The sequence below is a fragment of the Chanodichthys erythropterus genome, chromosome 18 (assembly GCF_024489055.1).
Source record: "Chanodichthys erythropterus isolate Z2021 chromosome 18, ASM2448905v1, whole genome shotgun sequence".
Taxonomy (NCBI): domain Eukaryota; kingdom Metazoa; phylum Chordata; class Actinopteri; order Cypriniformes; family Xenocyprididae; genus Chanodichthys; species Chanodichthys erythropterus.
In genome coordinates, this window is record NC_090238.1 from 12,969,576 (window position 1) to 12,996,423 (window position 26,848).

Here is a 26,848-nt window from a genome sequence, read left to right on the forward strand (position 1 = left end):
CGTTAGAATGTTGAAATTTTGAACTGGTGGTGGCGCTATAGAGTTGGTTCTAGAGACTCCAAATTTGGTCCAATCACTATTCATGAGCATCTCTACAACTGTAACAAATTTCATCATTTTCTCATGTTCCGTTGATAGGGCTGCCATAGACTCCCATTCGGGAGGAAGAATAATAATAATAAAAGGGAAAACGTACAATTACAATAGGGGCTACAGCCCCTTCGGGGCTTGGCCCCTAATTACAAACAGTTAATTTACATAAACATCACGTTCAGATCATGGTTAAATGTTAGATAGCAGATAACACATGCTATTATAACTATCAAAGAGACTGTCATTATATACTTGCATGTATATAATCAAACAACATACAGTATATATGTTTTTAAAAGTTTTGTAGCCCATCCTCAGCCTAACCACAGGCAATACTCAACAAAACTAACATAACAGAACCCCCTGTAAATCCCAAAATAACACAATATTAAACACTAACTTATGTCTGTTACTCTTGTGCAAAAACACACAGCATAACACTTACTTTCAACATTTATTTATACAGTCTGATGCAAAGCATGCTGGGAATTTGAAATCTGCTGCAACTCAACTCAATCATATTAAGTTCAGCTTACTACAGTTGGGTTTTACAGTGAGTTGTCACAATGAGTGATAAAGGTTGACATGGAGCACGAACCTCCAGGGAATACCAAATAAAGCTAAACAGAGGAGAGTCTGCTGGCAGAAAGAGAACGCGACAGAGCTTGTAATAAAACAAGAATCCACATTGGCGTGTCTTTTTTGGATGTATCGAGAACTGATAGATTTGAAATGTTTTAAAGGTGAAACGGAGATGGTGTTTTTTTTTTACTCAACAGGCGAGTAGGTATTTTATTGAACAGATAAATTGCCATATGTACTTCTCTAATAGAGTTCATTGTAAACATTATTTATGTGCAGAGTCATATTTATCCGCACAGTCACTCAGAGCCAAAGCACAACCAAAACAATGTTCTCCCGCAAAATGTATGCAGTTTTATTTTTTAACCACTAGAGGGTCAAACGTTACATAATGTACCTTTAAATGAAACACATATTGACTATGGAAGAGAGAACTCTAAGTAACAATGTTTCACTTGGATAGTCATTGTCCTATATGGAAGCCATTGGCAGCAGCTGCATATAACTCTGCTACATTATTAGTCGCATGCTTTATTTAATGCACATATTTGTAGTGCTTCACTCAGCTTTAACAATAGAATCCTTTAAGGCAAGCATTTTCCCTCAGAGCAGCCGGCGTGAGGAAACGTGTGCAGAGCATAAGTGGATTACAGTTCTTAAAAGCCTAAACTTGTCTTCTGCTCATAAAATTTAAAAAGCTTTGCAGATGCTTGAGTTCTAGGCTTGATTGTGCAGAGATGCTTAACTAGGAATTGCACTTAAAGATGATTCTATCTGAGCCAGAGGTAAAAACTTCCATTTGGAAAATGAAGTTGGGAAAGTTCTAACTTAGGTCACTTTTGAAATTGGCAGATGGTCTAAATCATGGATGACTTCTAGTCTCTTGTCTAATGTATGCTTCATTAAAATAAAATATTGCATTACTGTGTAGTTCATGTAACTGCAAAAAAATCCATAGTCCCATAATTTACTCACCCTCAAGCCATCCTAGGTGTATATGACTTTTTTTCTTTCAGTTAAACACAGTCAGAGTTATATTAAACAACATCCTGGCTCTTCCAACCTTTATAATGGGAGTGAATAGTAGCCGATATTTTGAAGCACATCCATCCATCATAAAAATAATCCAAATAGCTCCAGGGCGTTAATAAAGGGATGTGTTTTTGGAAGAAACTAGAACTTGAACTAGAATCACTGGCTTGAGGGTAGGTAAATTATGGGATAGTTTTCATTTTTGGGTGAACTAACCCTCTTATGCTAACCAAGGCTGCATTTATTTGATTAAAAAAAAAAACAAAATAAAATAACTTTTCTATTTTAAGATGTATTTATTTTTTAATGTAATTTGCTCCTGTGATGGCAAAGCTGAATCTCCAGTCTTCAGTCACATGATCTTTCAGAAATCATTCCATGCTTATGGTGCTCAAGAAACATTTCTATTTATTATCATTGTTGAAAACAGTTCATATTTTTGTGGAAACTGTGATGCATTTTTTAGAATTATTTTGATAAACAGAAACTTCAAAAGAACATTTTGATTTTTTTTTTCTTTTGTAACATTGTAAAAGTATGTCACTTTTGAACAATTCAATGCATCCTTGCTGAATAAAAGTATGAATTTCTTAAAAAAAAGTGTAATATTAATAAGCTTTAAATCAGGTTCATTCAGTGGGGGCAATTACATTTTATTAAATAGAATTATTTTGTTCAATTCATTATTATGATCAAGTCTTTCTCAGAGTAAATAGTTTTAATATGGCACTGTCACTGACCAACAGATTGCAGAATTTTCTGGTAGATTTGTAACAGTTTTTGAACTGAAACAAATTTAAAATGTTACAATTCCCTCCTGTCCCCTATTTTTACTAAAGTAATCTTTCTATCTGCATAGTTTGTCATGCCACCACCATTTTGAGTTTCAGTGCATAATGAATTGCATCTGCTCTTGCTCCAACCTCAGCTTTTGTCTTATCCCATTGTTTGTTCCAGTGGGTTATTTGTCTTTCTCATTGGAGAAGCCAAGATTTGAAAAGATAAAACGCATAATTACCAGTGGCTCACATATTCATGTGGTCTGTTCGAAGCTTTCACACCAGTGTTCAGGAAGCAATTTAGCTGTTTCCATGGGCTGCCCTCTCATCTTCCCTAAAAGACACAAAATTGAGCAAAAACAATGTTTTCATGTGGCCAAAGACTGCTTTAGGAATTGCAGGTGCTAGCCACTGCTAAAAAAGAGAGGAAGGAAAAAGGAAGAAAGGAGAAGACATACAAGAAAATAAGGAATAAATCGAAGGTAGGAAATAAGGATTGAAAGAGAAAAAGTAAACAAATAAGGATGGAAGCAAGAAATGAAGAAGACTAAAAGGAGTTAGTTGTGTCTGAACTATGAAAATGTGTTGAGTGTTCACCTTTGAGCTGAACTCAGTCAACTTTTTTATTATCTGTGGAGTTTCATTTGGTAAAGCAGGCTGACAATACCTGTCATACAAACTAACAAAACTTTCACAAACAAAACGCGAGAGTCTGAACACGTTTAAATTCCCCTAAACAGCTGAAAGTTTTGATGCTGAAGTGTCAGTTTCAGTTTAGAGGTCTTTATCTCTCACGCATGTATGGAAATGAGGATATACACCGACATAATAGAAGATGAGAATAGAAGATGATATGGAGCGACTGAGGATTGGATGTTCTCCAGGTTTTTGGTAGAAAGCAGATAGAGACAGAAACTTGCTGCGGAAGAAATGGGAAGAGCCTGTCTGGGGGATCTAAAAGAAAAAAAAAAACACAATAGGTAAAGCTGTGACAGACAGGTCGGTATAGACACAGAAACGAGAACGAGTGAAAGATAAAGAAAGCAAGAATGAGCGCTACTGTACAACACAAGAGGCGGATTCCTAGCGTGTGCCTCTTTTGGGAGAAATACGCATTTAATTTTGGCGAGTGGCTCTTATAGCCTAGTTCTGCTCCTGCCTGCCGTGATTCGTTCCATCATTTAAACTCTCAAGGTAAAGAAAATCTCGGTTCCAGCAGTGAAATTGCATTCGGAAGCAAGTTAGCTTGCATTGATAAGAGTAGCCTCATTCTGCAGCAGTCCAATCTGTCCCCCATAGAGACTTTCTCACTGGCGGTTCTGGTGCCAGACACTCCTGGATTGGCCATGATGCCTTCCTCTCCTAGCTGTTGATTGTGCATTATCAGAGCCCCTCACACACCGAAAATTACATGTAGCACCAGAGGTGGTCATGACAATGATAGCTGGTTTCCATGGCAATCAAAAGACCTTTTGGAAAGTGGCGAGGCCTGTCGCATTGTGATAATAGCCCCACTCATTTTGCTCTAATTGAAAAAGCTTTTGGGGGAAAAAAAAGATTCCACCTCCTTCTTTCATTGTAGAACTAAAGCAAGGTAAATAGGCTTGTGGAACGCCCCTTAAATGTATGCATATAATTTTGTGACATCTGTCTCACCAAAGCGCATTATTGTCAACAGTCTCTTGGTGCATTGAGCGTTTACAAAAAAAGGCTAAATTGTTATTTATAATTCCATGTCCTTATACTCATATGCAATCATGCACATATAAATACATTGAGGTATAGTTTTAAATCCACTTTTATCCACTTTTAAAGCCCATTTTTGTAATCATATTATTTTAATCATTATCATAAACATGAGCGTACTGGTTTGTAGTGCAAATAGTTTTACTGTTTACTGCATTTTGTTATTCTTCTAGTTATTTATAGTACCTATAACATCTAATAAATTTGAAATCCTTCAAATTCAAAGAAAATCTTACTTTTGCTTTGCAAAATAAGGTAGAAGAGTTATTTCAGAATGATTCAAATCAGTAACTCATCTTGATGAACTAGTCATTAAAACAGGCTCATAAGAGTAATTCGTTTAGGGAATTAGGCTTTGCTTGATGTGCTGTTGCTGTATGTCTTTTGATTCACAAAACAACAACAATAACAACAACGATCACATGCAACACAGACAGTGAAGTCCCATTTACGTATGACAATGACTCTTATGATCTGATTCTTTTTTTAGTGAATCAAATCCCTATAGCTTGACCAGTGAAGTGTAAGGGCTAGATTTACAAACAGCTGACCTTATTGCATATGCATTTGTAGGAGCTTCCCTTTCAGATGCAACATTTATGGGAGGAGAGAATTCAGATGAATCACGCAAGGTGATTTACTAAGGTTTGCGCTAGTCAATTTATTGGTATTTGCACCATTATTTACCGGCTAAAAACAAAGAGGCGCTAAATTGTGCCTGCTTTCTTGGTAGATTGCGTTGGTCATTATGGAAATGATCCGGCTGCGTCTGTGTTCTTTAAAGGGATAGTTCACCCAAAAATTAAAATTATCCCATGATTTACTCACCCTCAAGCCATCCTAGGTCTATATGACTTTTTTTTTCAGCCAAACACAATTGGAGATATATTTAAAAATACATTGGCTCTTCCAAGCTTTGTACTGTAATGGCAGTGAATAGGGAGCACCCAGAAAAGCCATTTTTGAAGCCACAAAAAAATGCAATTGGGGGTTAATAAAGGCCTTCTGAAGCGGAGCGATGGGTTTTGTACGAAAAATATCTATATGTAAAACTCTATTAAATATAATAACTACTGTAGCTTCTGGCAGACGACCGTACGCATACCACAAAAGTAACCCGTGATGCAATGTATGACGGATGGTGTAGGAGTATCGTAAGCTTAGACGCATCTGGCAGTTCAAACAAACTCAAGCTCCTCTTCTCTTATATCGAAATCCTCCAATATTTCTCTTCAAAATGTCTTATTCTAATAATTTTCTAATTTGTGACCAGTGTTTTTGTTTTGCTCTATACTCTGTGCTTCTGCGTTCGTCATTGCGTCATGTGTTGGGTCAGGGGTTACGCTTCCGCTGCAAATCGGTGCGTACGGCCGTCTGCCGGAATCTAGTTATTATAGTTAAAAAGGTTTTAAATATGGATATTTGTCTTACAAAAACCCATCGCTTCTCTTCATAAGGCCTTTATTTAACCCCCTGGAGCTGTATGGATTACTTTTATGATGGATGGATGCATGTTTTTGGGCTTAAAAATGTGGCCCCTGTTCACTACCATTATGAAGCATGGAGGAGTCAGGATCATTTTAAACATAACTCTGATTGTGTTCATCTTAAAGAAGATAGTCATATACACCTAGGATAGCTTGAAGGTGAGTAAATCATGGGATAATTTAAATTTTTGTCTGAACTAACCTTTTAACTCTTGCTTTGCCAGTAGATTACATGCAGAACTTTCCACTCCCATTGGGGTTTTTTTTTTTTTTTTTTTTTTTTTTGGAATTGTACTTTCACGCTAATTTGACCTGTTTAGTAAATCTGACCCTAAAACTCAAAACTAAACCTTTGGTTGTTATTTTTAGTGAATCAAATACATACATCACAACCAGTATATTCTGAATCCCAGCACAAATAACTCTTACTAGTCGGTAAGAGGTTTTTGTTTTGTTTTGTTTTTTTTAACTAAATCGGGCTTTACTTGTTGTGCTGTATGTTTTTGATTCACTCAAAAGAAATGACTTGTAAGAGTCATTTGTTTTATGATTCAGAATGACATGCTAACATACTACTCTATTTCCAACATGTTTATGTTTATAAGATTCATTCATTATGGGATTCAGGCTTCACTGGTCATGCTATATATGTTTGATTCACTAAAATAATTTGTTATTTAATCTGACTACACTGGTCATATTGCATGCTTATTTTTGCATACAATCTGTGATTACAAACACTATTATTTTGCAATACACAGTGTTTTATTATTTCACAAACTTAGTTATGACTCTTTTACTATGGTGCTGAAGGTTCAGCAGCGGTGGAGCATTATACTGTAACTCACAATACAGTCAAGTTAGTTAAGCAAAACACAGTGACATCTACAGGACAGGCAGAGCCATACAATACATTTTCTTGCTGCCACTTTGTGATTTGCATTAAAATATAAGAATTACTACAGGGATCAGACAAGACTTGCACAAGGGCAATGGCCCATGTGGGATTTGAAACTCTTGGTTAGATTGTACTAAGATCCTGCTGTGGTAGCATTTGAAACACTGAATGCATATACCTAGGAATGTTTATGTCCATTCATGGAATATTCTAGTTAACCTCTTTTTAAAGGTCAGATCAGTAGGAGTAATATAATTGTTTTGTTGTCACATTTTAAAATGATCAACATGAATGATGTCATCTCCACAACAATACACAGTTGGTTGTGTGTTACAAGTCCATTTGAGGACGAGCAGTCACAGGTGATAAGCATGTTAATTCAAAGCCATTGAACAGACTGTAAATAGAAGTGTCATTGAAAATGGAACACATCAATGCTAAGTGAAGTGTTTACTTCATACTGAATGATTCATTGGGCACCGAGAGCACTCTCAATGAAGTCAGTGGCTCTCATACCATTGCTGTTTTTATACTCCGAATAATACTAAGATTTATAGAGAGATGTAGCAGGAGAATTAACCTTTTAAACTGTTTTGTAAAAATGAGCACTTCTCAATGATTGAATCACGTTTGTTAACCTTGCCAGAGGCAATCAGCACTTAGAGGACTGAGGACAGTAATTCCAGTGTCCTGCAAAAAAACAAAACAAAATTAAACATTTAAGATACTGAAAACATGGCTGGCTCTGTAGTGCGATAACAAAAAAGGCTGATGATATATGCTGTGAATTTATAGAAATATCTAGATTGGTAGAGATTCTGCTGTGCCATTTGTACTACGGTATACAGTATATAGTTTGGGTGAAATATATCATTACACCTGCTAGTGCCGGGTTGGCACTCCTTTTGCATTCAGAACTGGCTTATTCTTCACAGCACAGATTCAATAAAGTGCTGGAAAAGTTCCTCAGAGATTTTGGTCCGTATTGACATGATAGCATCACGTGTCACGGTTTGAGCTTTGTGACGTTGCGTTATCCTGCTGGAAGTAGCCATCAGAAGATGGTACACTGTCAGCTACAATATTCAGGTAGGCTGTGGCATTTAAATGATGCTCAATTGGGACTAAGGGTTACAAAGGTTCGGCCTGTTGTGCATTCAGAGATGCCCTTCTGCGGACCTTGGTTGTAACAAGTGGTTATTTGAGTTACTGTTGACTTTCAATCAGCTAGAACCAGTCTAGCCATTCTCTGACCTCTGGCATCAAGAAGAAATTTTCTTCCACAGAACTGCCGCTCACTGGACATTTGCTCTTTTTATGACCATTCTTTGTGAACCCTAGAGATGGTTGTGCGTGAAAAGCAGTTTCTGAAATATTCAGACCAGTCTGGCACCAACAACCATGCCATGTTCAAAGTCACTTAAAGGTGACCTATTATGCCCCCTTTTTTTTACAAGATGTAATATGAGTCTCAGGTGTCCCCAGAATGTGTCCTGTAAAGCTTCAGCTCAAAATACCCCATGGATTTTTATTATACCATGTTTTGACCGCCTATTTTTGGGTGGGAGAAAAACATGCACTGAATTGGTGTGTGTACATTTAAATGCAAATTAGCTTGTGCTCCCCGCCCCTAAGCTCACGATTCCAATACACTGAGACATAAATAATACAGGAGAAGCTCACACAGCAAATATAACTCTCAGAATGGATCGTTACAAACTGTTTGTGATACAGCATATCAGATCACGTAGATATGGCATGTATTTTGCTAACATTAAATTCTGAATGAGTTTGATAGTGTGCTGCACGGCTAATGTGGCTAAAGCTACACATTGTTGGAGAGATTCAGTAACAATGCAAGCATTTTCAGGTTGAAAATGAAAATACAGACATGGCTCTGGTCTCCATGAATACAATGGCAATGGCAACTTTAGCCACATTTAACAGTACATTAGCAACATGTTAACGAAACACATCCAGAAAGACAATTTACAAACATCGTGAAATATATATGAAATTGGATCATGCACAGTCGGTATCGATCCACCTTTGAGAAATTTGCTGAACAGCCTCACTATAGACTGTACCATTGGAACTATAGACTCCCTGGCCAGTAAAAGAGGCACCAGACTAAATTTCCAAAGTCAGACACAAGCACAGAAGCCTGCCACCCTACGACTATAAATCAATTTCTATTTAGATCAAGCAGATTCAAATGTGAAGGCCTAATGTGGCACTGAACAAACAGGCCAGGCGGATGATGAATGTGAGGGGGAACGTAATGGGCCGACCGACTGATAGCCCACTATCACAAGCATCCATCTTCCTTAATTCCCGGTGCAGTCTACTGGATCCTGTCCAACACACTCAGATGAATTGTCAAAGACACAGAGAGGCATTTTGAATCAGCCTGTTTGAGTTATAGCCGTCACTTCTCTGCCTACCAAACTTCACTCTTTTCATCCCTCTGAAATATCAATTATTAAGCCCTGCTTCAGAGGTGTACCGAGGATGTGCAGATACTTTAAAATATCCACTGAAGTGCAGTGTCTTATTCAAACAGTGTCAACACTAATGAATTTGTATATGGGCATGAAAATCGCCCAGATTGCAACTCTCTGCAGCACATCTTTTACTTGACTTGCAAACAAGTTTCACGAGAGACTGTAAATGGGGATATATTGGTGTCATGACACTTTCATGTACATGTAAAAGTAAAAAAAAGTCACATTTACTGAATCTCTGTTGGTCGTTACATAAGGTGATGCAATAGCAATGCAATTCAGTAGTACTTTTTGTCTTATGAGCATAAACTCTCTCTTTATATAGAATTTTAATGGTACTTTTGAATATTTAATTAAATATATTTTATAAATATTTAGATACATCAAAGAATGCAATATTATTTACATTTAAAAAGAATATATTTGCTCCAAAAAGAGCCATAGCTAAAGAAAAAACGGTAGAAAAAAACAGCAAGTAGTCAAAATGTGTTGGCCTTTAAAATGGGGTTTATAATGCTTTTGTAAAGAAAAATAAATTAAATCAATTAAATAATGAAATAATGAAAGATAATTATTGATGCAGTAAATCCATGATGTTGTAAAACAGTATTTCAGCTATGGTTGCTTTTGTAATTTTTATGTATATCAGAATTGACTTTCACTTTAGTGCTTGTTTGGATGAAGCTTAAGGTTTTAATACAGAGCAAATATAAAACATTTGTCATGCCTCATTTATAATGTATGTATTCAGTGAAAACAGAGTAGATTCACATTTGGATCGTTGTTGAGTTGTTTCCCTCCCAGCATTTTAGACCCTGGGTGGTAAATGTCTCCCTGACAACTATAATAATAATTCATGAGATATTGCAGAGATACATATGTATTCATAGCATGAAATACAACGTGCTATAAAGTGACCTAATAAATGGAATGAGATCATTTCGGCACAGTAATCGAACAATGCAGGAACGTTTGTGATTCCTTGAACAGCCTTACATTTTGAAATGTGTTTTTAAAAAATGTTTTTTCTGTTCCTGTTGAGCTTTTTCTCTTTGTCTGTGTTTGATATTTGTTGTGGAAAACCAGCATGATCTATTTAGCCTGAAGCAGTAATACAATCAAATCAATGGGTATAGAGATGAAAATAGCTTTTGTCATGCAGCTATGCTACAGTGATTTTGGTCAGTTTAAAACAGGCTCGGCTAACCAACATAAATGAGTGATAATGAATATTTTGGAGCACAATCCAAAGTGGATTAAACAGTTGTATATTACAGCCTATATAAAAATACAAATATATATTATATTTATTATTAGATTTAAACAGATGCAGCTAAAATATGCACCGCTTTTACAGTAATATAATGTTTTGTTGTTTATATTATTTTTAAAATCATGTACAATCTATTGTACCCACGACATTGTTTTAGACGTGGGTAATAATTGTCAGTGTTGGGGAAAGTTACAAAGTAATGCAATATTGCAATATTACGATATTGCGTTACTCCCTTAAAAAGTAACTAATTGCATTACTTAGTTACTTTTTATGGAAAGTAATGCGTTACGTTATTTTTGCGTTACTTTTTCTGGGATGGTCTGTTTGTTTGTTTGTTTGTTTGTTTGTTTATTTTTACAACAACAATTTTTTGGTAGATGTAAAGGCCCTTTCACACTATGGGCCCTATCATACACTCAGCACAGTGCGGCGCCAGGCGCAACACAAGTGTTTTTTTGCTAGTTTAAGCCCGACGCAGTTATCATTTTCACATCCTGTGACACGTTGTTTAAATAGCAAATGAATCTGCACCCATTTGTGTGCCCCTGGGCGTGCTGGACTGAAAACGAGGTGTGTTAAGGTGCATTGTTGGCGTGTTACTATTTTGAGGCAACTAAAATAGACTCTGCCATTGACCAACTGAATGGTGCAATATTTGTTTTATTTAAAGAGCACGCTATTAATATATGCCTATATGCCAGTGCACAACACTCTGCTTATTACACACACAGGGACGCGCAGCAGCACACAAACATGCCAAATATTAAAAATAAAAGGATTACAATGTAAAAGATTATTATTGTGTGTTATAAAAATGCTTTGGTGAAATCTGGCTTCAGTTTTTCCTCTTGCAAATTCCACCACGTAAATTGCGAATCCGCCATGGCACGAGCGCATCTGGCTTTTAAAGGGAATGGGAAATGACACTCTGATTGGTTTATTGCATGTTATGCCCAAAACTAGGGATGCACCGATACTATTTTTTAAGGACAGAGTACGAGTACCGATACTTTTTTTCTAGTACTCGCCGATACCAATAGTGATGCCTTGACATTTATTAATTTCTCTCTCTTTTTTTTTTTTTTTTTTTGATGTTGCTGTTTTCCAAGCACAACACAGTGAGACTAATTAATGTAGGACAGCTTCTTTATTATTACTCTAATAATAATATTAGCTGGCTAAAGCTAACATTACACACTGTTGGAAAGATTTATAAATAATGAAGTTGTGTTTATGAATTATACAGACTGCAAGTGTTTAATAATGAAAATAGCGACGGCTCTTGTCTCCGTGAATAAAGTAATAAACGATGGTAACTTTAACCACATTTAACAGTACATTAGCAACATGCTAACGAAACATTTATAAAGACAATTTACAAATATCACTAAAAATATGATATCATGGATCATGTCAGTTATTATCGCTCCATCTGCCATTTTTCGCTGTTGTTCTTGCTTGCTTACCTAGTCTGATGTTTCAGCTCTGCACATCCAGACGTCCTGCCCTTGTCGAAAACCTTGAACATGGGCTGGCATATGCAAATATTGGAGGTGTACATATTAATGATCCCAACTGTTACATAACAGTCAGTGTTATGTTGAGATTCGCCTGTTCTTCTGAGGTCTTTTAAACAAATGAGATTTATATAAGAAGGAGGAAACAATGGAGCTTGAGACTCACTGTATGTCATTTCCATGTACTGAACTCTTGTTATTCAACTATGCGAAGGAAAATTAAATTTTTGATTCTAGGGCACCTTTAAAATAGGGCCCCAAAAGTGAAATGAAAGTCAAATTCACAACAGTACAGTAAAGGGCGCAGCTCAAACAAGCCTTTCAGCTGTGCTGCCATTCTGAAATACAGAAGAATAGGATACAAGAGAAGTAAATGAGTAAATGTATGCTCACATTTAGTCTAGAGCTAGTCTAGAATAACCATCATGTTTACACAGCGCACACAATGCCTCTGCACTTACTCTTGATTTCTCAGTGTCTGTCAATACATGGGAAAACAAAATAATTTGTGTTACTTATTTGAAAAAGTAACAACATATTTTGTTGTAAATTTAAAAGTAATCTGCTACTTTACTAGTTACTTGAAAAAAGTAATCTGATTACATTACTTGCATTTACTTGTAACATTTCTTTAAGTATTTTCTCAGTTTGAGACTACTTAACAGACCCAGGTTTTATTTTGGCATGTTTCCTGTAGCCCACCACCATATACTGTGATTTTAAATAATCCATTGCGTACAGAATTTTGACTGTCAGTTTATTTAATTTTTCTGCCACAAAACAGCCACTTAGACAGCAAGAATCTGTCTGACAATATCTAAAGAGAATATAGTTGGTACCAGAACAATAGACTGGAATGAAAAATTAATTGCACTGCACTGTTGACCGGATGTACAGAAAACAAAAACAAAGAAATGTTCAGATATTTGTGTGTGTGCGTGTGTGTCCGTGCGCGCGCGCGCGCGTGTGTGTGTGTAATCAAAATATCTGTCCACCCAGAAGTACTCATTATTTTCCAGACATAGCTCACAACACACTTTTGCTCATGCATATTTAGTTTACTTGCTACTTAGTGTGAGTTTCTTTGACAGATTTGATGCTATGCACGTGTGGCAAGTCAGTGATTACATTCCTCGAAAAAAACATTTTGTATTAAACTCAAACTGTTGTATAAAACTGTGAATGATCCAGCTCCTGGAAGTTGCATAGAGCAACTTTTTTTTTTTTTTTTTTTTTTTTAATGAAGTAAGTTTCTAATGCTTACCAAGTTTGCATTCATTTATCAAAAATGCAGTACAACAGTCATATTTTGAAAAATTACGATTTAAAATAACTGTTTTCCATTATATTTTAAAGTGTAATTTATTCCTGTGATGACAAAGCTGAATTTCCGGCATCATTACTCCAGTTTTCAGTGTCACATGATCCTTCAAAAATATTTTAATTTGCTGATTCGGTGCTCAAGCTCAAATATTTTGTATTATTATCAATGTTCAAAACAGTTGTGCTGCTTATTTTATGAATAGCCCATTAAAGAACAAGATGTTCTCTTCCCGAATACACAGAAACATTCATAAACAACATGAAAACATTGCAGGCAACATCATCACAGCGGTGCCTCCTATTAGAATCAACAGTTGCTCATGACAGAATGATGTCTGTGGGCCCTGAGTACACCAGGCATCTGGCACGCACTCCAACGAGCCGCACGGATGTCATCCATTATTGAGATATTTCAAAAAAATCAATACGTTAAACCTCTAATTAGACCCAAATTAATAATGATCATTTAGTGTGTCAATTACAAACTGTGCAGAAGCCAAATGAAGCTCATAAATAGCATGCTAATGAGGCATCATGCAGTCAGGGGCCTCTTAGCATGTTTAGAGTTGATAATTGTATCAGACCCTTTGATTCTTCCTACTGTCAACAATGTGATATCAACGGGAGTGTGAGGAAGATATCTGCTTGCTTGTGTACTTAGAAAAGTGAGATTGATAATAGCATTTTACAGGTTATTTCCACTTTTTTTCTGTGGGCTGCTACAGTTCAAACCAGTTCATTCCCACTGCTCTGTGACAAAGGTTGGTATAATGCTAGAATGAAATTACTTTTCAGATGCTTCCCGCTGTATCTCAAAACCTAAATTCTTGGGTGGTATGACTGGAAAGCTGATGTATGATTATCAATTATCTACCTGTCCACAGAACTGAAGATATGCACATTTTCCATTTTATCTCATCAATCACCATCAAATTCTGAATCCTTATATTCTGCCACTATTATGCCACTAAGTTAGAAAGTGCCTCTCAAAAACTTTTGGATATTACTTAAAGTTTTCTCTGGCATCCTCTGGGCTATTTTCTTAGTTTACTGATTGAACAAAGCACAAACTTTTAAAGTTTCACCCAATGATGTTTTATGACATTTCTGAGAGAGAAAAAATGAAAGAAAAAGAATGAATAAGAGGCAGGGATGCATGAAGGAGAAAACATGGCTGTCTTAGGCACTTTCAAATGCTGAAAGAAGATGAAATTTGACATCATATTCTCATCAGATGTGAGAGGGCTTGCCGGATTATTTATTTATTTATTTATTATAGTAAGTGAAATTACTTTGCTTTTTTAGTAGTCTCCAAATAAAAAATATGTTAATAAGCCATTAAATTACTTTTATACATCTAATTCTTAATATCAATATTTGTCAATGATATCTTGTTTATATGGCCAGGGAGTTTTGTGACACACAGTGAGCCATGCTTGAAATGTACTACAAGACTGAAATCAATATTGGTGAGATTTTTAAAATGCTTTTAAAGAAGGCCTTTATGTAGGCTGCATTTATTAGATCAAAAGAACAGCAATATTGTGAAATATTATTACATTTTAAAATAAAGCTGGGAAAGCTCAGTTTCCAGCATCATTACTCCAGTCTTTAGTGTCACATGATCCTTCGGAAATCATTGTAATATGCTGATTTGGTCAGTGTTGGGGGTAATGCATCTTTTTCTTGGTTCTAGTAAAGTAACGCATTACTTTTTCAATTTACAATAAAATATCCAAGTTACTTTTTCAAATAAGTAACGCAAGTTACTTTTTCACATTGATTGACTGACAGCTCTACTGTCCCCATGCTGAGAGAAATGAATTATGCATTGTGTGAACATGATAGTTATTGTAGTTCTAGACTAAATGTGAACATGCTTGCACAAAAACACACTTGCACAACATTCAGTATTCCTCAAAATGAATGAAAACAGTGAAATGCAATCTCAGAATTGTATGCAAACCTGTAATAATAACTGTAGTAACTATATTATGTTACACAAATATACTTTATGTATTTAATCTCACTTTTTTAACCAATGAGTCTTTGACCTTCTGACCTTCAATGATCTAATTCAATCATACTAATAAGCAAAAATTATTTTAGATTAGATTTAGATAAAGCGTGTTGAACGTCCTTCTCCTGTATACTGTTCTTCTTAGAATGGCAGCACAGCTGAAAGGTTTGTTTGTTTGAGTTGCACTCTCTACTGTAAAGGTGTAAATATGCATTTCCTTCAGCCTGATGCTTATTCATTTCACTTTTGGTGTGAAAGGGCCTTTCACCCGGTGTTATTAAAAACAAACAAGCAAGCCCAGCTCAGGTGAGAAAAAGTAATGCAGAAGTAATGTAAGTGACATTACATTTCATAAAAAGTAACTAGCGCAATTATTTACTTTTTTAGGAAGTAACACAATATTGTAATCCATTACTTTTAAAAGTAACTTTCCCCAACACTGGATTTGGTGCTCAAGAAACATTTCTTATTATTATCAATATTGAAAACAGTTGTGCTTAATATGTTTGTTGAAACTTTGTCAAAAAATTTTTTTCAGGATTCTTTGATAAATAGAAAGTTATAAAGAACAGCATTTCTTTAAAATAGAAATCTTTTGTAACATATCGTTAGTGTCACTTTGGATTTATTTAATGCATCCTTGCTGAATAAAACTATTAATTTCTTTGAAAAATAACAATCTACTGACTCTAATCTTTTGAAAAGTACTTGAATATCTACTCAAAATGCTCCTAAATTAAAAAATCCTAAGTCTTTTCTGTTACTTTTTAAAGTTGTTAGTGTATGTTATTTTGTAATTCAATTATATGTTTTCAGTTTTATTTACTGTTTTGCATCAAAGCATTTCCTTCAGTTTAAGTTTGAGTAAATTGAATTGTGTGGAGATAGCTTAATTATTGCAAACAAGTAAATTTAATGCATTCATGCAGAAAATAACTAAATTAGTGTTACAGCCGCTAGTTGGGTATGTTGAAACAACAGCACGCTTTGTTCTTGACATTAATTTACACAATTTAACATTTCTTTACTACTTTAATATGTAGCAGACAAATATGTGAATGTTATTTCAAAGACTGAGATAGAAAAAAAAACACTGTGTTAAAAATGTTTGAGCGTTTGATGATGTTGAATGAATGTCCTTATGTAGAATGAAAGAATTTGAATACTTTTTTCACCTTATATACTTTATATTTGTTTTCTTTGTGTGGAATAAAAAAAAAAAACATGGTGTAGTAATTAGTAGGGCATCTGGGAATGTGTTTATGTTGAGGCAGTAACAATCATACCTCTGAGTTGTGCATGTGTCTCTGTATGGAGCAAGCGTGTGGCAGTTAGCGTGTAAGTTGTGCTTGATAGCAGATTAGGATAGTCTGTCAGGCCAGTGCTGTGCGTGACGGCAACTGTGCTGCTGTCAGGGGTGTCTGGGTGAGAGATTGCAGAGCGGCATAATTAGCAGACTAGCCTGCTGAGTGCTGGATGCTGCCGGGCTCCGTCCTCACTGTGGCTTGTCTCCAGTATGACAAAAGTTTGAGCTCTCATCTTCCTCTTCTTCTCGAACACTCAGGTTTGTATTCATAGAGGAGAGCAGATGGGTAGTGCATGCTCTCACGCTGTCCAAACCCTCCTATGATCGCAAAGATCTCAAGGCATGACGTGGCAGCTCTGTTCAAAAGCAGTGGTATAGAAAGACACAGAAGTACCAGAGGGAATTTCCTGGCTTTAAACAACCGAACATCAGAGAACTGACAAATCTGTGCTCGTTCGCTGTAGCTACATCCCGGTTTTAACCTCGATCAAGTGTTCATTTTGAGATCTGGTGTTCATGATATTGATTCTTTGGACGGTTCTCTCCTGATTTTCATTTACATGCAGTTTTCATCCAATTAGAGATGCATGACGTTTTAAAGCATAGAAATGAAACTGTTTGTGTGATCTTGGAAGTCAAGTAAAGGTGTAATGACACTCCCCATAATACGATTTTCCACCAACTGGGATCGTCATTTCTTTCACACCAGGACACTAAACACTTATTAGAATCTAGCAGAATGGCAGCATAAAAAAAAATGTCCTTACTCACCTTGATTACACTATAAGCTTGGGAGGCAAAGTGCCTGTTACCCCATAGTAGAGCATGTTAGTACATTGATGTTTTTTAGGAGTTTATTATTTTTTTCTTGTTTTCTGATAAAAATGTCCTTAACATCCTCAAACAAAATATATACCTTTCATTCAGTTATCTTTTTACCATTGGAAAGCTGTTTATGTTTGAAGCATAAATCTTATTACTTTATTCTTAAATGGTTAATTCACCCAAAAATGAAAATTCTGTAATTTATTACTCACCCTCATGTCGTTCCACACCCGTAAAACCTTCGTTCATCTTCGGAACACAAATTAAGATATTTTTTATCAAATCCGATGGCTCAGTGAGGCTACCATTGACAGCAAGATTCAGATTCTTTTGTTTAGATTCAGTGCTTCAGAGTGCCAAAACCATGTGATTTCTGTAAACGAGGCTTCGTTACGTCATAAGAGTTTAGAAATTTCAATGGTTCACGTGACTTTGGCAGTTTAATACACATGAGCCACTGATTCAAAACAAAAGATGTGTAAAGCTTTGAAGCTTCATGGAGCAGTGTTTTGAAATCTTCCATCACTAGATATTGTTTAATAAAGTATTTTTTCTTTTTTCTTTTTTTTTTTGGTATATATACCAAAAATTACACACACACACACACACACACACACACACACACACACACACACACACACACACACACACACACACACACACACACACACACACACACACACACACACACACACACACACACACACACACATAATATATATACATATACATATACAGCTATGGAAAAAATTAAGAGACCACTTAACATTGATTTCTGAACTTGGAGTGGTCTCTTAATTTTTTCCATAGCTATATATATATATATATATATATATATATATATATATATATATATATATATATATATATATATATATAATATATATTTCAAAGGTTTAAGGTCAGTTTAAGTTTTTTTTTAAATAATTACATTGATTCAAAGTGACAGTAAAGACAATGTTAGAAAATTCAGAACAGTTGTTTTAAATTGTAATATTTCACAAAATTACTGTTTTTACTGTATGTTTTATCAAATAATCAAGTAAATGCAACATTTGTAAGCATGAGAGACTTTGATTATTTACTTTAAAAAGTACACTAAACACTAAAGTTTTTAACATTAGTGTATACGTTTTTGTTTTGTTTTGCATTACAAAGATCCTTAATATCTCTGAACAATATAAAAACATGTTTTCAGAAAATAATGTTTATTTATTTTTTGAGAAACAAGTATTGTTGTTTTGCTTGTCAAGTAAATTTATCTTGTTACATGATGATTGGTGATTTTTTAAAATTTATTTAAAGGTGCCATCGAATTGAAAATTGAAATTACCTTGTCATAGTTGAATAACAAGAGTTCAGTACATGGAAATGACATACAGTGAGTCTCAAACACCATTGTTTCCTCCTTTTCATTTTTCCTTCAAATCTAATTTGTTTAAAAGACCTCCGAAGAGCAGGCGAATCTCAACATAACACTGACTGTTACGTAACAGTTGGGATCATTAATATGTACGCCCCCAATATTTGCATATGCCAGCTCATGTTCAAGCATTAGACAAGGGCAGGATGTCTGTATGTGCACAGCTGAATCAGCAGACTAGGTAAGCAAGCAAGAACAACAGCGAAAAATGGCAGATGGAGCAATAATAACTGACATGATCGATGATTACATGATATTTTTAGTGATATTTGTAAATTGTCTTTCTAAATGTTTCGTTAGCATGTTGCTAATGTACTGTTAAATGTGGTTAAAGTTACCATCGTTTCTTACTGTATTCACGGAGACAAGAGAGCCGTTGCTATTTTCATTTTTAAACACTTGCAGTCTGTATAATTCATAAACACAACTTCATTCTTTATAAATCTCTCTAACAGTGTAGCTTTAGCCGTTAGCCACGGAGCACTATCAAACTCATTCAGAATCAAATGTAAACATCCAAATAAATACTTTACTCACATGATTAGACATGTTGCACGACACTTTGTAAAGATCCATTTTGAGGGTTATCTTAGCTGTGTGAACTTTGTTTATGCAGTGATAGAGTCGAGAGCCGAGAGGGGGCGAAGAGCGCAAGCAATTAAAGGGGCCGCAGCCTGAATCGGCGCATTTCTAATTATGCCTCAAAATAGGCAGTTAAAAAAAAAATAAAAATATGAGGTATTTTGAGCTGCAACTTCACAGAGACATTCAGGGGACACCTTAGACTTATATTACATCTTGTAAAAAAAATGTTCAATGGCACCTTTAACTATTTTCTGCTGTGTTTCCCACTTTACTATTATTTATGTATTATTTTTTAAAATATATAATTTTATACCGAAGGGTTACTATTCTTAAGAAACAAAACATCTAAACACATTTCAGCCTGTGCTTCATAAATTTAGCCCCAAGTCACGTCAGCCAGGGTTTGCAGAAGTCTCAGCATGTCTGCATCTGCAAAATGATTTTGATGATGTGTCAGACCCCAGTGATGCAATATCACGAAACAAGATTTTATTTACCTAAACATCTTCCTCGCATAATCAAAAATATCAGTTTCATTTGTGACGTTTACCAACCGCTGCTATTTCTAGAGCGGGTTTTAGATTCCCTCATTTTCAGCTTTCCAGGGCTGTCTGCCTTTTCAGAATGAGGAACTCACTGAGGGAAGGACACGGCTCTTCTCTCGGTCATACTGAATTCACTTTGCGTTCGATGAGGACGGTACCCTGAGGCAACAAAAAAACACCAAAGACCAGCCAGCTGAAGCGGGAACATGCATAGGAATACCAAGCAGTCATTACAGTCATCACAAACTTTACTTTATTTAGTTCCTAACAAAGTGCTGGTAGTGCTGCTGTAAGACCCACTGAGAAGTGTTTCTAAAAACCTTGGGAAACATGTATAAAGCAAGGGCCTGTATGTGGCTAGTGGTGTTTTTTTTTCTTTCTGATGCAATGATTTAGTTTTTGTTTGTTTGTGTGAGATGTGCACAGAGGTAGTATGAGCACATAAGGACCCTGAGGCAGAGTGATGGGGGATCGGGGCTCCTCGGGGTGAGCTGGAAGGTTTCGACATGTTACAGGACAGATTAAACGGCTGTGCGGAGAAAAGGTGCTTTAAAGGAAGGGCCTGGTTTATGGCTTTGGTTAATGGTTCAGTGGGAAATGAGCAGTAAATGAGCAGATTGAATTAATCAGTATTTTAATACATATTAATTTAAACCTGTTTAATTTGCCAAAATGTGCTGTTTCATTCCGATGTTTAGTTTAAGTGTGAAATGCATTTTATTACTACTTTATCTTGTTTAAATTTAAGATTTAACAGATACCTTGCACAAATGTATGCACTACTCAGTATCAAAGCTGGCATTATGAGCCAATTTAAAGGCTTGTATTAAATATGCCCATTTAAAGTGTTTTACTCCCCATAGAAACTATATAAAGTCCTAAATATCTCACTAGACTTTTTAATGTTGCACAAAGGCAACTAAATGTTTTAAATTTACATGCTTTTCTATGCAACAATAAAAAGTCTTTGTAAACCCATTATATATTTAATGCTTTAAAGGGTTAGTTCACCCAAAATTGAAAATTCTATTACTCACCCTCATGTCATTCTACACCCGTAAGACCTTCATTCATCTTTGGAACACAAATTAAGATATTTTTGATGAAATCCAATGGTTCAGTGAGGCCTTTATTGCCAGCGCTGAACCTCTCAAGATCCAGAAAGGTACTAAAGACGTATTTAAAACAGTTCATGTGAGTACAGTGGTTCAACCTTAATATTATAAAGCGATGAGAATACTTTTTGTGCGCCAAAAAAACAAAATAATGACTTTTCAACAATATCTAGTGATGGCCAATTTCAAAACACTGCTTCATGAAGCTTCGAAGCTTTACGAATCTTTTGTTTCGAATCAGTGGTTCAGAGTGCCAGAGTCACTTGAGTTACATAATCAGATTACTTTTCCAAGTAACTAGAAAAGTAACACATTACTTTTGAATTTACAAGAAAATATTTGAGTTACTTTGTTTTCCCATTTATTGAATGACACCTCTCCTGTCCTCATGTTGAGAGAAATTGGGAGTATGTGCAGAGGCGTCATATGCGCTGTGCTAACGTGATGGTTATTTTAGTCTAGTTCTAGATTTAATGTGAGCTGTAACACTTTAGTATAGGGTAGACATATAAACTATTGACTATGACTTTTTCCCTTAATAAACTCCTAATTTACTACTTCTTAATAGTAAGGTACAGTAGTTGTTCAGTTTAGGTATTGGGTAGGATTAAGAATGTAGAATAAGGTCATGCAGAATAAGGCATTAATATGTGCATCAATATAAATATTCCACATTTCCACAACTACAGTTCATTCATGTTAAATGTTTGTAAGTGTGGTGATTTTGGGATTTAAAAGTCTTCTGTCTTCATTCATGGCATGTTTCTCCTGTTTTCTTCAACAAACTTGTTGGAAATGTTGAGGCTGTTTCATCCAATTTCAGCACTTTCGGGTTCTTCATCAGAACGGCAACTCATTATTGGCCGGCTCCTGCGTCATCATCACATACATGCACATGAACAGCGTCGGACAATAATGAGTTTGTGTTCTGATGTAGAACACGGAAGCCAAAGTCCCTTGAAGACAAGTCATTTCACTCGGCGGCCATCTTAGAAATGCCTCTCGGGCATTCAAGTGCAGCTCCCATCTCTCTGAATGGAGAAACATCTAATTCTCCTAAGCTATTTGCCAAGCTTTCAATTACATTTCATATTTGAAATCACCAATGAAATCTGAAAAACTGTGTCATAAATTTTGTTTTTAAACGCTCGAATCATGACAAAGAAACTGTATTTTTCAGGCTGGATCAAGCTAATGCACATACGCAGTTCTAAATGCTTGTCTCGCATCTCATTTCGGAGGCACGCGTCTGACTGTTTCTATAGGAACCGGAGCTTCTAACGGGTGCGGCAGTGTCGCGATGACTTAAAGGGCACCTATTATGCAAAATTCACTTTTACAAATTCACTTTGACCATAAATGTGTGTTGGCAGTGTGTGAGCAAAACCACCCTAGAATGAGAAAAATCCACCCAGTGGTTTTTTTACAATCTCAATAATTCATAAGCACTGTCTCAGAACGCCCTGTTCTAAGATTGCTCTCACTGTGAAGTAGAATTGCGCTAAGCCCCACCCACGTGGTTTGATTGACAATCTGGTTTTGGCATAGACCCTGCCGTCGGTGATCTGTCAACCATCCTCCATTGTTTCAACGACAGCCGGTAATGTCTCCTAAGAAACATAAGTGTTCTGTTGTGGGATGTAATAATGAACGTAGTAGTTTTTACTTACTTCCGACATCAGAGCCACTGAAAACGCAGTGGATGGATTTTATTTACGAAGAAAAGGCGCCACTCAAAATTCCAAAATACGTTTATGTTTGCGTGACTGTTTTGAGAACGAGGGTCAATTCAAAGCAGGTCTTGCTTCAAAGTTAATCCTCAAGTGTGGATCGTTACCTACTGTTCGCGATCCAACGTCACCTCCAGAAGAAGTAAGTGTATTTAATGTTTTTTGAGCAAATAGTCATTTCAGTCGATGTCAGCCAATTCAATAACAAATGCGTCTAAAGTTGTTGTCGTCGTCGTAGAATGTCTGTGTATATAATTTAAACCTTGTTTGTATAGTGTGTATCTAACGTACTTAGCAAACGTTATCACAGTATTTGTGTTTGTAGTTTAAAACAATTGGGCGAATGTTATCACAGTGTCTGTGTGTGTGTGTGTTGCACATCCATAATTGCAAAGGGGACGCGATTAAAACTCTACAAGTACATAAATGGATCAAATAACAATTCCAAGACGTCCTGCTCCATTCTCAATTGTGTTTCTTCTGCCGGAGTCTCTTCATCATCTGGGTCTGATTCCGGTTCAAACATGTACAGCTGAATGCCATACAAAACAGCGGGTCTCTCACTCTCAGCCATTCTGCTTCTACCGACTGTTTATTGTTACTCCCTCATCCTCAGGCAGGGCGGGGATATGCAGCTCATTTATATTTAAGGTGGTACACACCAAAACAGCTCTTTTTAAAACAGGCCCCAAAAATGACATTTTTAAATGGTTATAATGAATGATTAGCGTCGCACACCTGTAGGTGATAGATAGGTGCGTAGGAAAGAAGACTAATAAAGTCAAAATATGAAAAAACAAAAAAATGAATCCCGCACACTATCAACTTGCAAAACAATAAGAAAGACACTTTATTAGCAACGTTTCGATCGTAAGATCTTCATCAGGCATCTGATGAACACACACACACATCAGTTGCCTGATGAAGATCTTACGATCGAAACGTTGCTAATAAAGTGTCTTTCTTATTGTTTTGCAAGTTGATAGTGTGCGGGATTCATTTTTTTGTTTTTTCAAATGGTTATAATAAATTAACTGTGGGGTATTTTGTGCTGAAACTTCACAAATACATTCTGGGGACACCCAATACCAATATTCGATCTTGTAAAAAGGGGCATAATAGGTGCCCTTTAACCAATCGGCGATTGGCTCTTATTTTGAAGGCGGGACTTATTCCGCCATATTGCGCGTTGCACTTTCTCTCATTCAAAACAATAAGAGTGACGTGTCTTGTGTTTTTCTATAGTCTTTGATGGAAGCGCTACACTGTGGTAACTATGTGAACGGCCTAGGAGACTGACATGAAAGAGAAGAAATTGTTGAATAAAGTCGTTATTTTTGTTTGTTTCGCACAAAAAATATTCTCGTCGCTTCATAACATTAAGGTTGAGCCACTGTAGTCACGTTGACTATTGTAACGATGTCTTTAGTACCTTTCTGGACATTGAAAGTGGTAATAATGTTCCAGACTATCAGAGGCCAGAAAGCTCTCGGATTTCATCAAAAATATTTTAATTAATGTCTTACAGGTGTAGAATGACATGAGGATGAGGAATTAATGACAGAATTTTCATTTTCAGGTGAACTAACACTTTGAAGCACATATATTTGGTTCACTTTATTTTATGTCCTGGTATCTGGTTGTGTAACTTCTGTTAAATAAGAAGTCATTTCCTCTGATTAAAATCAAGCTAAAGCCAGCAGTGCCATCTTACATCATGGGCATAGCTGTAACGCTGAATTTGTTTTATAATGATTGTAAAATGTAATATTGCAAAATGAGCACTTCATTTTAGCAGATCCTCCTATAATGATGTTTCAGCCAAGCTCATGATCCAGGTCTCCTATTACAGCTCCAGGCAGCTTAGCAGATGCCAAAGAGAGCTAAACACACTCATCTGTGCCGATTGTGACTGCTGATCTCAAAGCTGTCGACCAAGATGGTGCATGTCCTCCAGGTGGCTCCAGAGTTGGACCGCTAACACGTATCTCATTTTAGTTGCTGGAGTTGGTGAGTGACTTTTAAGCATGCCATTATAAAATCCAGCAGCAACAGCAGCAGCATACCTTTGTTTGCAAAGAAAAAGTTTTGTATCATACACATCGTTTAGAAATGCGCCAACCGCTTCAAACACGTCTCGAATTATTAATCTGAGGGCAGGCGATGATCGTAAGGGCTCAGGTTTGTTGATGATGAATTTCTTGTGCAAAATGGCAGATATTTTGCTCTCTCATCAGAAGCATGGAGGCCACTCACCCGAGAGATGCCTCAGGCAAGGCAAAACTGGCTCTGAGGACTGAGTTTGGAATTTAATGAAACGCAAAAGACACAGCAGATGAAGAAAAGCAGTCCTTTTGATAAATGAGTACCTTTCCAGCACTGAGGGCTTTTGCCTTCGTCTATCGTTTCTCTGCACCCATCTGTGGAATGAATGTGAACTGATTATCGTCATGGAGAATTTAAACTGAACAGTTCTTCATTTACAAAGCCCCAAATGTTAAGAGAGTCTTTAACCAGAATAATATCAATGGAAAGCTGATTTGCTGTTGCGGTCTGTAATTCCAATGGTGCTATTTACTGCCTGTGAATAGCTGTGGTGGTTAAAGATTCGAAACATTCAAAGAGCTTTCAAAATAATCCATTCTAGAAGCAATGTTCTCAGATTTGTTTGCCTGTTAAAGGGACATATCATTGCTCTTTTGAGGGCGATGTACTGTTTAGACTTAGCTAATGTTTACACTGGAAAAACAGGTTGTTGTCATGGTAGTAATGTCACAACCATGAGCATTTTGACGTATTACCGGTCACATTTACATATCGACGCCATGATGAATGACAGAAGGCCTTTATCATAATCCGTGTGTCTTCATATCCGGCTCCGACTAATAGTGTAAAAGAATTTCCGCCTGTTTTATTGTCAGTGGATGGATAGTTTTAAGAACAAAAAAATTAAACTAATTTAGTTGGACTTAACTATAAACGTCAATATGTAAAACAGTTTATTAAGACTACCATGTGTTTCATCGTTCATTATCTGAGCGACGAGATTGTCAGCGCTGCTGGTGTTGCCAGTCATGAGATTAATGAAGGGCTGTATGCTGCTCAAGTTACTGCCAAAGGAATAATCAGATTTTTAAGATTATTTTGTTTATTTATGCGTTATAGTATAATTCTAACAATCATTGCACTCAAACACAGAGAACATGACTCGTTTCAGATGATCAAACCAATTAATTTTAGAATATTAGTCTATGGGCTGGAAAATATTCCTTTATTTAAACAACTTCAATTTGATCTAATTATTGATGATTGCATCGTAAAGTAAGTGTATGAAACATTGATGTTTAATACAATAAGTTACCCCTAAACCTTTAATCCCCCACAACAGACATTAGTCATATTTAATATTTTAAGCTTTGACTAATTCTAATGCTATAATGTATTCTCACAGTTCTGTAATAAAATAAGGCGATCAGACTCTTTAGTATTGCGTATACACATACACAGTCCACTTTAAATCACGAAATATGTGTTGGAATATCATGACACCATTTTTCTCTGTTTGACAATACTCAATTAATGATAGTAAACTGAGGTTAGTGTCTCTAGAAGAAGTATCTGTGCTGAATTTTACATAAATAAATCACAACAAGCTATGGACACAGTCGTTGATGGTTTTTTTTTTGTTTTTTTTTTCGTATAGAAAAGCGCTGGATAGAAATGGTAAGATGCACATAAATTGCACATAAAAAATACATGCACTCAATGTTTTTTTTTTTTTTTCAAATAAGAAGACATGCGCATAAACTACAATGGAAACACAATTACCAAATAAATCCCTTGATACGCAACAGAAAACTCACGTGACTCTGCCTCAACACTGGATGTGATTGGTAACTGGACTAACCAGCAGACCAGTTTCATTGCACAGCATCTCTAATGTTGATTTGATCATTCTGAAATGCCCAAGCCAACTTCTGTCATCAAAATGATTTGGTTTAATTCCCTCCCAGAAGTGTCTTTAATGATTGCGTTCCCAAACACCGGCCATCTGAACGCAAG

The 26,848-nt window shown here is 36.0% G+C and overlaps 1 protein-coding gene across 2 annotated transcripts in view; it reads left to right on the plus strand.

The window, feature by feature from the left end:
• nrxn3a (neurexin 3a) overlaps positions 1–26,848 on the plus strand; it is a 362,007-nt gene that overhangs the window by 196,668 nt on the left and 138,491 nt on the right. The gene's annotated exons all lie outside the window — the stretch shown is intronic.